Here is a 12,008-nt window from a genome sequence, read left to right on the forward strand (position 1 = left end):
AGGCATGCACGTAGATCAAGAGCATACTTGGGCTATGATAGTGTAATCCTGGATAGTGACTATGAAATCTATATCCCGAGAAAGTAGTGCAAAAGGCCCAAGTCAGTCATAGAAAATCTGTCATGGAAAGTAGAATTGACCTTTCTAATGATGGATGCGGTTCTGCTTGTAATGATCAAATCATCAATATAGAGCACAAGTATCAAGTGAGAGTCATCCTATCGCAAAATGTAGACATTTGGATCGGAATGATACCTGGTGAACCCTATGAAGAGAAGAAAGGAATCCATCTTGGCCTACCAAGCCCTGGGGCCTTCTTAAGCCCATAGAGAGATTTCCTTTGTTTGCAAACCAAGGAAGAATCTTTGACGAAACCGTGTGGCTGCTCCATATAAATCTCCTCATCAAGATCCCCATGAAGAAAATCACTCTTCACATCCATTTGATGTATAGCCCAACCATGAGCTGCAGCAATAGCAAGTGTCAAGCGAATGGAGTTCATCTTGGCTATGGGTGCAAAGGTCTCAGTATAGTCAACACCTAGAACCTAAGAGAAACCTTTAGCAACAAGCCAAGCCTTATACTTATCCACACTACCATCCACTACAAACTTGGTTCGATAGATCCACTTACATCAAACCATCTTTCTCCCCTTAGGGAGAGGGACTAGCTCCCATGTGTTGTTACTCATTAAGGAACTATACTCTTCCTTTATAGCTTGGTCCCACTCAGGAACCCCTGATGCTTCTTGAAATGTCTCTGGATCATAAGCAGTACCAATCAATGCATGTAGAAGGTCTTGATGCTATGATCGAGTCCTCCGTGTATTTGAAGGATCCCCAACAAGAGAACGCGCTGACTCAAGTGTCTGTCAAGCCCAATGACGTCTAGGTGGAGGTGGAGAATAAGGCTCCTCAACTGCAAGTGGACCCTATGGAGGTGTAACCCTGTGAGTCGGAGTTGAAGGAGTCTCATCATCTAAATCACTAGCGTCACTATCCACAATGGAGGAAGGTGGAGGAGGTATAGAGGCTAAGCTAGGAGAGCTTTCCTCAAAGTGAACACTCCTCTCAATAAACACCTCATGTGCCTCAGGATCTATCAATCTATATGCCTTAACACCTTAGGATATCCAACAAATATGCAAGGCCTACTCTGAGGTTCCAATGCCTTGCATTTCTAAGGAGGTATGCGAGCCCATGCTAGACACCCAAAGACTCTGAAATGTCTCACAATCAGTTTCCTACCAGTCCAAGCCTCAAAAGGATTAATACCTATGAAATATTTGTGAGGAACCCAATTTTGGATGTGTGTTGCACAACTGATAGCCTCTGCCTAAAAGGTGGGATCAAGAGAACGTGCATGCATCATACAAATAGCCATTTCCTTGAGATTTCTATTCTTGTGCTCTGCAACTCCGTTCTGCTGTGGAGTGTATGATGAATACTAAGAGTGGGGTGAATTAGTATACCAAAAAATACTAAAATCAAACACTTAAATAGTCTAGCAGTAAATTGGCAAAGCAGTCTTACAAGCAAACCGGTTAACACAAATGCAAACCAAACAACAAATAAGGCATTCACCCACAAAAGCACAATCACCATAACACAAGAGATTTTGGCATGGTAATCCAAATGGGAAAAACCACGGTGAGAAGAAACTCACAAGTACCTATCTGCAGAATAGTAACCAGACTGGTTAAGGTCAGACCAGTTAAGGTCATACAATGTTCTTTACCAGAACAAATCCTGTTAGGAATCTCAATCTTTGTTAGGAGATGAGTCCGATTAAAGACTACCTTGTGAGAGGATTTTATATCCATGGTTGTGAACCACCTTGTTAGAGGATTTGCAAAGGCTTTGCTAGGCCTACCTGGTTAAGGGTCTTCAGACTTGTCGAAGATGTAAGTAATCAACAAGTGAGTGATCTAGATAATTGCACAGTATGCTTGGTTAGATCCATGAAAGCTCATCGCTAATACATTTCAGCATTACTTTAGTATTCAGACACTTCACATTCTATTACTTCACACAAACTTTCTCTTCTCTCCTATGATCGCTCATACAAAAACTCATGCAACATTAAAAACCTTAACAACAGCTAAAACCCTAGACATGATGTCCTTATAGAGGAATCTGGTTTCATCTCGGTCCAATAGGATTACATTGCAAGTTCCTAGGTTCAATGTATCTAGACATATTCGGTAACATGGCACAAAAGCACTGCCAAAGTGTCGGCACCGCCAAAGAAACGGTGGATGGTAACTCATCACAGAGTATTATCGGTTCATACAAAATACCGGTTTACGCAAAATACCGGTTGTCGGTTTGACAAAAATGAAGATTGGGAAAAATGATAAGGTTTTAGCTCCTTTTCTCTGCTCTGCTTGAGATCCTTGAATTGCTTGAGGTCTTCATGCTGCTTGGGTCTTTATGCCACTTGAGATTGGTAAACACTTTCTGCAAAATACCAATAGTCTAGACTATAATACATGATACCGGTTTGGAACAAATACCAGTTGAGCATAACTCATACTTACAAAAAGTGATCTCAAAGCAAGTGTGTGTCCATCAATGACAATCACAACATAATCATCAAAAATGCCGACAATCTCCCCCTTTGGCATTGATGGCAACACTTAGGAAAAAATTTTGACATCTAAGTGTTTTACAAAAAAAATGCCATAACCAAAATTACTCCCCCTAAGCATATACACTATCCCTTTGCAGAAAATACAATGTATACTACTCCCTTACAGAAATAAACATGAAAGTATACATATCATGCATCAAAATTTTAAATACATAGCAATACTTCTCCCCCTTTGCCAACAATGACAAAGTGTAGCTGAATAACCCTGTTTCAATTAGCAAAAAAAGTGTTTATGACAATAAAGAGGGAAACTTGTCAAAAACTGATTTAAAGTCTTGCATAAATTGGTTCATGGATAAAGACCATGACTCAAGCAATGAGGTAGCAACCTCACTCTTCATTTGCATCTGGGATACCGGTTCCTCCATGGCATCCATGGTAATCATCTCTTGAGTGACCATTAAGGCATCCAGATTGAGACCACATTTCTAAAGTATTTGGAGTCTTGGTAGTAGAATGAGTTGAAGTTCCTACAAATCTTTGGTCCGGGTGCTGATCTCTAACTCTATTCTAGAATTTTGGAGTTGAAACTGGTGAACGATTTGCCCACAAGCGGTGAAGGAATCATATGGTGGATTGAAGGTGCTTATGAATGAATGCAAGTCAGATTGTAGTTTGTCTTTCTGAGCAAGCACATCATCACAGAATAGATGGGGTTGGCATATCTTACTAAGCAGTAGATTCCCCTCATCCAAAGAATCCCTGATGTCTTTCTATACTTTCTGAAGTTCTATCTAAAGGTCATTCAACTTCTTCACCAAGGCAGTGTTCAGAGCCTTTTGATGCTTCTTTTGTGCATTGGCTTCAGCGACCTCTTCCAGGCATTGCACCTGGTCTTCTACAACTATGCATAAGAGTTTCAGTTGTGCCAAAGAGGAATCGGTACTGGGGAGTTTGGTACCAGGAATCAAACTGGTAAGTGTTTCCACCGCAGTTTGAATAACATCTTGCTCCTTTTTCCTCCTTAGCTCTTCCAGTCGCTCTTGGGCAAGCTTAATGCTTTGTAGCAAATTTGATTCATTTGTAGAATGGAGGTCGATGGGATTGGTAATGTCAGTTGGTTTGGCTTGGCTATCGATTTCCTTTGGGGTCTCCACCTATGTGCTTTGTGATGCTTCCTCCTTCTCTTTGGCTCTTAACTTGTCCTCTTCGGCCTTCTTTTTCTCCTCTTCCTCTACCTTCCTTTTCTCTTCTTCCTTCTTCCTCTCTTCTTCTTTCTACTTTTCTGCTTCTTCATCCTTCTTCTTCTTCTCCTCTTCCTGCTTTCTCTTCTCCTCTTCCTACTTTCTCTTCTCCTCTTCCCGTTTCTTCTCTTCTTCCTTCCATTTCTCTTCTTCTTTCTTTCTCACTTCCATCTTCTTCTTCTCTTCTTCCTATTTCTTTTCTTCCTCTTTCCGCTTCTCTTCTTCTTTCTTTTCCTCTTCCTTCTTCTTCTTCTCTTCCTCTTGTTTCTTATTCTCCTCTTCTTTTCTCTTCTTCTCCTCTTCTTTTCTCTTATCCTCTTCCTCTTTCCTCTTTTCCTCCTCTTTCTTCTTTTCATCTTCATCTATCTGTTTCTTCTTTTCTTCTTCATGTTGCTTCTTTTCTTCTTTTGTCTGCTTCTCTAGTTTGGCTCCTTTTGGTGGTGTACCCAGAGTAACATTTTCACCATTCAAGGCATCAACATCAATGGGGTCCATATGATCAGTGATGGGTTGTCCTTCACTGTCATATACCTCATCCAGTTTATTACTTTCTGGTTCTTGCTCAGCTTTCTTGTTGGCTTTAGCCAGTTGATGTAGCCTCAGAGCGGATTGAGCAAGGGAGTGGGTATCTTTTACAACTTCCAGGACTTTTCCTTCTAGTAATAGAAGTCTCCTTCTTCTCATGAAGAAGAGGCCTTTATATTATTTCACCACTATATAAAGTTCCGATTTAGGCACATCGGGAAAGTATTGTGCAAATACTTCCTCTCTTATTTCCTATTCCTTCTCTATGGCAATGCAACATTTGTTATCTAAAGAATTATATAAAGAATCAAGTATATCAGATCTAATTTCTGATGACCACCAGTCATTAATACATAGGCATTTAATCACTTACTATTCAAATTCTTCCTTTTCATCATCATTAAAATCATCAAAGCACTCTTTCAAATCACTAAGAAATTTTCTTCTAATGTTCTTAATAGTTCTTTGACAATGTGTCAAAGGTTTGTAGGAGGAAATATCAATATTTACCGGTGCTGATGTTGTCAGTTCATTGCTGGTTATCTTTATCTTCTTCCTTGTTTGCCTAGTCTTCTTAGGTTGTTCTTCAGACATGGTGTCCTCTGAGTCTAGTGTGTTGTCTTTTGTCTTCTGCTTCCTCTCAAATATCTTGGCAGGAGAAGCTTCTAGTTTCTTCTTTGCCGGTGACCACTTGGTCACTTTAGGACTTGTTGTAGTAACCGGTGCCGATACAAATGGTACTTCCATTAACTTCTTTACTGAAGGCTCTTTTCCTTTCTTCAACTAGTGTAACCCTTTCCAGATAGGTTTCAGTTCTCTTCTCCTTAGGATCAAGAGGTGAGGAAATAAGGGTAGAGGCATACCCTTCCAGCATATCATACATTACCTCATAACCCATAGGCTCCACTTCTTCCTGTCTAGGTTCAACAACCTCCATTATGCATTCATCCACTTTGATGATAAAGGAGATGTCCTCTTTGTATTTATTGACAATATCACTAGATATCCTCATCCTTAGGCTCATCTTACTTCTGAACTCATCAAAGTACTTGTTCAGGACTTCAGGGTAACCGGTTCCATCTACTTGTAGGCTTTCCTTGATTTTCTTTGTAACCGGTTGGTTAGTAGACCACTGAATATCACCTACGCCTGGAAAGTATCCTTGGAAGTAGAAGAACAATCCAACCAATAGTTGTCCGAATTTAAATCTCAAGGCATTGTCCTGTTTAATTGAATTCAGGTTTACCAGAAGTTATCTTTGCATACAGGTGCACAAATCAAACGATGCATCTTCCTTGATCATCCTGTAGGTGGCATTTACCGCTGCAGCAAAGGCAGAGTTGATTTTGCTGGCATGGAATGTCCGGTATCCTATCACCATACACGCATATTTGACCAGATCATCCTTGATGGAATTGACAGTCATTCCCTGTGAGTCGCTCACTGAACTGGTGAGCTTGGTCATTTCAGTCTTGCTGATGTTCCTTAGTGCTGGTACTTCCCCAATGTTATAGAAACTGGTGACGGCATGAATCGCTTTCGATGTGATGTCATGCGTCCGCTCTAAATACATTTTGTCACTGTGCACTCTGCTCATAATGATGTGGATGTGATCATCTATAAATTCTTCAAGGAAATAGACTGCATTATGAAGATTCTTCTTTTCCAATATGCTGAATTTTAGTTTCATCTTCTTTTCCTTCCTGCAGAATAAACTTAACTAAGAATGGATCATAAGAGATCCTAGGTCTTCAATTTTACAGTCACTATAATTTGAAATACCTTCCTCGACTATGAGTCCAGCGGGTATTTGGGATAGGGCATTATATTTTGCCTTCCATTGGATAAAATTTACTGAATCAACAGGTGCACTAGAGATAGAGTGTGATGCAGAAGCCATGATAAATAGAGAAATTTGAAAAATACCTTTGTAAATCAAAATTTAGAGCTTGCAGATTTCACTACGCCACACACTCCTTCGATTGCTGAAATACCGCTTTGAGTTCTACACTTGACTGACTGATATTAGCTTCTGAATCTTCTTCAAGGATTTGAAATCACTTTGAATCGCAACACAAATCGCCTTTCATTGCTCTGCACTCAAAAAATTCTTCGCTCAAAAACTGATAAGTGAAAAATGACTTGAAAATTTCTTTTAAACAAATTCTTCACCTACCATAATAAATGCTCCACTATTAGGGCGTAAACCCTAATTTGCCTTTTACCATTTTTGGTCTTCTGCCAAATGATAGGTATCATATACCGGTTAAGGTCTTTTACCGGTGTAAACCAGGGGTTCAAAACATTTCACCGTTTGCTCCCCCTAAGCTTTTCTAAAGCTTAGTTTGTTGGTTCAACGACTTCCACACTAGGTGCAGAAACCGGTTCTTCTTGAAACACTTCATCGGATTTCTTCTTCCATGTTGTCTTCATGTCTGATTGAGTAGTTTCAATATCAATCTTTCCTTCCGGAGTGACTAGTATATCATCTGATATGTTCTTTCTAGTTCTGCAGAATCTTGTTGTATGACCCAATTTGTTGCAATGATAGCAAACCATTCTAGGTGCTCTCCAAGGTCCATTTTTCATGTTTCCATTCTTTCTTCTGCATGTTGCAGTAGTGTGACCACTACCATGACAAATCAAATAGATTGTCCTCCATCCGATTGCTGCTTGAGAGCCACCGCTACCTGTCTGATGATTATATGTACTAAACCGGTTTGGATTCTGGTTCCTAGAGGGTTCAGGAAAAACTCCTTGACTCCTTTGAGAATACCTTCTGGTGTTGTGCATGACAGACCTGCATTCAAATGCTCTATGCCCAAACTTGTTGCATACATAACAATTACCATTGAATCTATTGGGTCTAGGCTTATCATTTAGAAAATAAGGAAAATTATTGTAAGCCATACTTCTACATACATTGGCAGTGTGTCCTTCCTTGAGATAGTTAAAGGAAATAGGTTTGAACTTTTTCTTACCTTTATCCTTTGGTTCTGGTTACTTCTTTGATGCTCCATCCTTTTTACTAGAGGTCTCACCTTTCTCATAACCAGAAAAACCAAGTCCAGTCTTATTCTTTACCGGTTGAACAAATTCAAGCTTTTGTTATAGCCTAACATAACTCTTATTGAAATTGGCAAGTATTTCCTTTGACTTAGTGAGTTCTTTTGAAATAGCAGCATTGGATTCTTTCAAGGTTGCAGTCTCAGAGATAGCCTGGTTTAATTCACCTTGCATATCTTTTTTTTCTGCTTTTCTCTCTTGAAGATGAGCGGTAAGTGCACTGATTTCTTGTTTCAGCTTGGAGATCTCATGATCTTTGTCTTTTGCCAGATATTCAGCTTTCCTCTAGTTTTCAAGCTCTTGACACATTCTGATGGTTAGTCCTTCCAGTTCCCTTCTCAGGCTGGCATTAGACTCATTCAGTTTTTCCACTTCTTGAAATAGGGCTTCCATGTCCGCTTCATCAGAGGAACTCTTTTCAGTTAGCTCCATCAGTTTTTCAGCATGCTCTCTTCTTTTTGCCTAAGAGGCTTTATATTTGACTTTAAGTTCATCATAAGCTTGCTCAATCTGAGTGAGTCGATGAGTAAGTTCCCTGACAGTGTATTCCCCCATATTTCTTTCCAAGTGGTTAAACTTATAGAAAGGTTGGCTCTGATACCAATTGATGAATACTAAGAGGGGGGGTGAATTAGTATACCAAAAAATACTGAACTCAAACACTTAAATAGTCTAGCAGTAAACCAACAAAGTAGTCTTACAAGAAAACCGGTTAACACAAATGCAAACCAAACAGCAAATAAGGCATTCACCCACAGAAGCACAATCACCATAACACAAGAGATTTTGATGTGGAAACCCAAATGGGAAAAACCATGGTGAGATGAAACTCACAAGTAACTATCTGCAGAATAGTAACCAAACTGGTTAAGGTCAGACCGGTTAAGGTCATACAATGTTCTTTACTAGAACAGATCCTATTAGGAATCTCAATCTCTGTTAGGAGATAAGTCCCATTAAAGACTACCTTGTGAGAGGATTTTAGATCCATGGTTGTGAACCACCTTGTTAGAGGATTTACAAAGGCTTTGCCAGGCCTACCCGGTTAAGGGTCTTCAGACTTGTCAAAGATGTAAGTAATCAACAAGTGAGTGATCTAGACACTTGCACAGTATGCTTGGTTAGATCCATGAAAGCTCATTGCTAATGAATTTCAGCATTACTTTAGTCTTCAGACACTTCACACTATGTTACTTCACACAGACTTTCTCTTCTCTCCTATGATTGCTCATACAAAAACTCATGCAATAATAAAAACCCTAACAACAGCTAAAACCCTAGACATGATGTCCTTATAAAGGAATCTGGTTTCATGTCGGTCCAATAGGATTACATTGCAAGTTCCTAGGTTCAGTGTATCTAGATATATTTGGTAACATGGCACAAAAGCACCACCAAAGTGTCGGAAACGCCAAAGAAATGGTGGATGATAACTCATCATAAAGTATTACCGGTTCATACAAAATACCAGTTTACGCAAAATACTGGTTGCTGGTTTGTCAAAAATGAAGACTGGGAAAATGATAACTGCCGCTTTTAGTTCCTTTGCTCCACTCCACTTGATATCCTCAAACCACTTGAGGTCATCATGCCGCTTGGGTCTTTATGTCGCTTGAGATTGGTAAACACTTTTTGCAAAACACCGATAGTCTAAAGACTATAATACATGATACCAGTTTGTAACAAATACCGGTTGAGCATAACTCATACTTACAAAAAGTGATCTCACAGCAAGTGTGTGTCCATCAATGGAAATCATAGCATAATCATCAAAAATGCCAACAGTGTATGCAATAGAATGCTGATGATCAATCCCCTCAAATATACAAAAATCCTCAAGTCTTTTGTTCACATATTCCCTTCCATTATCTATGTGAAGAATCTTGACCACTTTCCTAGATTGCTTCTCCACACGAGTCTTCAAGTCCTAAAATATATCAAATACTTCACTCTTATGAATAAGAAAGTAGACCCAAATGAAGTGAGACTAGTCATCAATGAAGGTGAGGACATAGCGGGCCTTACTAAATGAAGGTGCTGGAAATGGACCTGCTACATCGCTGTGAACAAGTAGAAGAACTTTCAAAGTTCTCCAAGCTTTCCCCCTATCAAACTTCTCCTTGGGATGCTTGCCCATGGAACATCTTGAACATACACCTTTTGAAAAACTGATTTGAGGTAGACGTGTGACCATGTCTTTAGTGCTGAGTTGTTGAAGATAGTGGTAGTTGAGGTGACCAAATTGCTCATGCCATAGCTTACTTTTTGAATTTGAATGAATAAGCAAGGCCCTAGAAAGAGAACTTTGCACAAAGTGGGAGAATGAATAAAGCCTTGAGTTGTCATTGACTTGTCCCACTACTACCAAGGCATCATCATCAAGTTCCTTTACCACAATTGAATTAGGTGTAAACTCAACCTTTTTCCCATTCCCATAGTGAGTGATTTGGTAGATAGAGAGAAGGTTGGTAGACAAGTTAGGAACATAAAGAAAATTCTCAAATGTGTCATCATCCATGTCAACTAAACCTTTCCCTTCAACCTCAACTTGTGTATCATCGCCTATGTAAATGTGAGGTACCTTTGATGGCTGCAATGAAGAAAACTGTTCCTTTGTAGAACCCATGTGATAAGAGGCACCTGAGTCAAGTATCCACTGCTATGAATAACCAATTGTATCCACAAATGCTTTCCCTTTTCCCTTAGACTATGAGGAAGAGGAAGGAGATGAATCCTTCTTTGTGTAGGCGGATAGCAAGTTGATGTTGTTTTTCTTAAGTAGATTTGTCAACTCATCAACTTGCTTGGTGTGGCATCGATGCTGATCATGACCATACTTCTTGCAATAAGAACAAGTTGGTTTATCCTTCTTAGGTGGAGTCCCCTTCTTGGAAGAGGATGAAAAATTGCCTTTTGATGGAGAGGATGATTTCCCTTTTTCCTGTTATGACTTTGACTTAGATTGCTTCTTCTTGTTGTTGGAATCTTTGCCTTGACTCCCTTGACTCCCTTGATTAGCCACCAAAGCCTTGGACTTTGAAGACTTGAGAAGCTCCATGTTCAACAACTTAGATTGTTCCAATATCAACATTTCTATGAAAGAATCAAATGAAGGAATAATGTAGGAACTCCCCACTGTCAAAAGACGAGTTTGTAAGCTTGAAACAAATGCTACATATTATGGTGCAAGCTTGTCCAACAAGTTGAATATCAACTGAGCATCCTTTTTGTCAATTCCACAATCCTTAAGATTTTCTCTTAGCTCATTTCATTTGGTGACATAATCTTGGATTGTATCAAAACTCTTGGGATCCAAGTTGGTGAGCTTATTGTCAATATTGTAACCTCAGATTTCATCAACTTGACAATACAATTTCTGAAACATATCCCAAGGCTCTTTGATTGTAGTACACTTCTCAGTGTGAAAAATGAGTTCATCTGATACATACTTATGCCAAGTTCCAAGAGCCATGAAATTATTAGTGATCCATTCTAACTAAGCATTAGGATCAGCCTTAGGATCAGGTGGTGCTGTTATTGTTCTATCTATGTAATGCATGAGACCTTTTTCCATTAATTTGTTCCATACTTTAATTTTCCATGATGCATAGTTATGCGGAGTTAAAGGTGGAAATTTATGAGGACTCATTGCAACAAAAATGAAAGAGCACAAGGAAAGAGAGGCACAAGACACCCTCCCAAATTAACTCAATCAAAGAACCCCCCCTAAAATGATGATTTGGCACTTTATACTTAGTGCGTGTACAATGGGCCAATTGCAAAAAATGGCAAAGCAGACTTCTGATTTCAATTTTACAACTGCCTTAATAAGGCACAAAGAGACTCAAACTAATAATGCAAGAGATCTAAACTAAGATCAAAGCAAATTACAAGTACCAAATAGGCCAAAGAACACCAATATCTAAAAGTATAATATCTACTCAAAATATCTGAAAAATTAATCATAGATTATGAAAGTAGACAAAACAATATGCACTTTCAAAATAAACGGCACCTGAAAAGGAGGTCGTATGAGCTCAAACGAAGCCTTTGAAGTTTCAAAATTGAGGATTGGATTGGTAAAGCTGAAAGAATCTGAGATTTCTGAAAAACCTATGCACCAAAATTAGAAAATAACTACACCACTGCGAAGAGTATGAAAAATTAGCCCAAATAAAAAAACAATGCACCCAAAAAGGAGCAAAATTGAGCAAGTTATGAGCCTCCAAAGTTGACCCAAAAATACAAACTTCTCAATGGAGAGGGGTCTAAAATTTTCAAAAAATGCTGACGTTAGCAAAACACTGTGCTAAATTTGATGGTTGTCTGACCGTCAAAATGGCCATCACACCCCTGGACTAGGATGATTGAATATTGACTATGCGTTGTTGACTGAGCAGAAGGTACGGACCCCCAAAACAAAAATATCAAAATTATTTTTTTTTGAAATTTTTTTTTTTTGAAAAAATCTGAAAAATTTCGTACCGTACTGCCCAAATTGGGCAAAAAATTTCTCCAACACACAAAATTCAACTTTCACCAAAACAAGTCGAGTTTATACTTGATTTTTATGGAAATGGC

Source organism: Cryptomeria japonica, chromosome 10 (genome assembly GCF_030272615.1).
Source record: "Cryptomeria japonica chromosome 10, Sugi_1.0, whole genome shotgun sequence".
In the NCBI taxonomy this organism is placed as follows: Eukaryota; Viridiplantae; Streptophyta; class Pinopsida; order Cupressales; family Cupressaceae; genus Cryptomeria; species Cryptomeria japonica.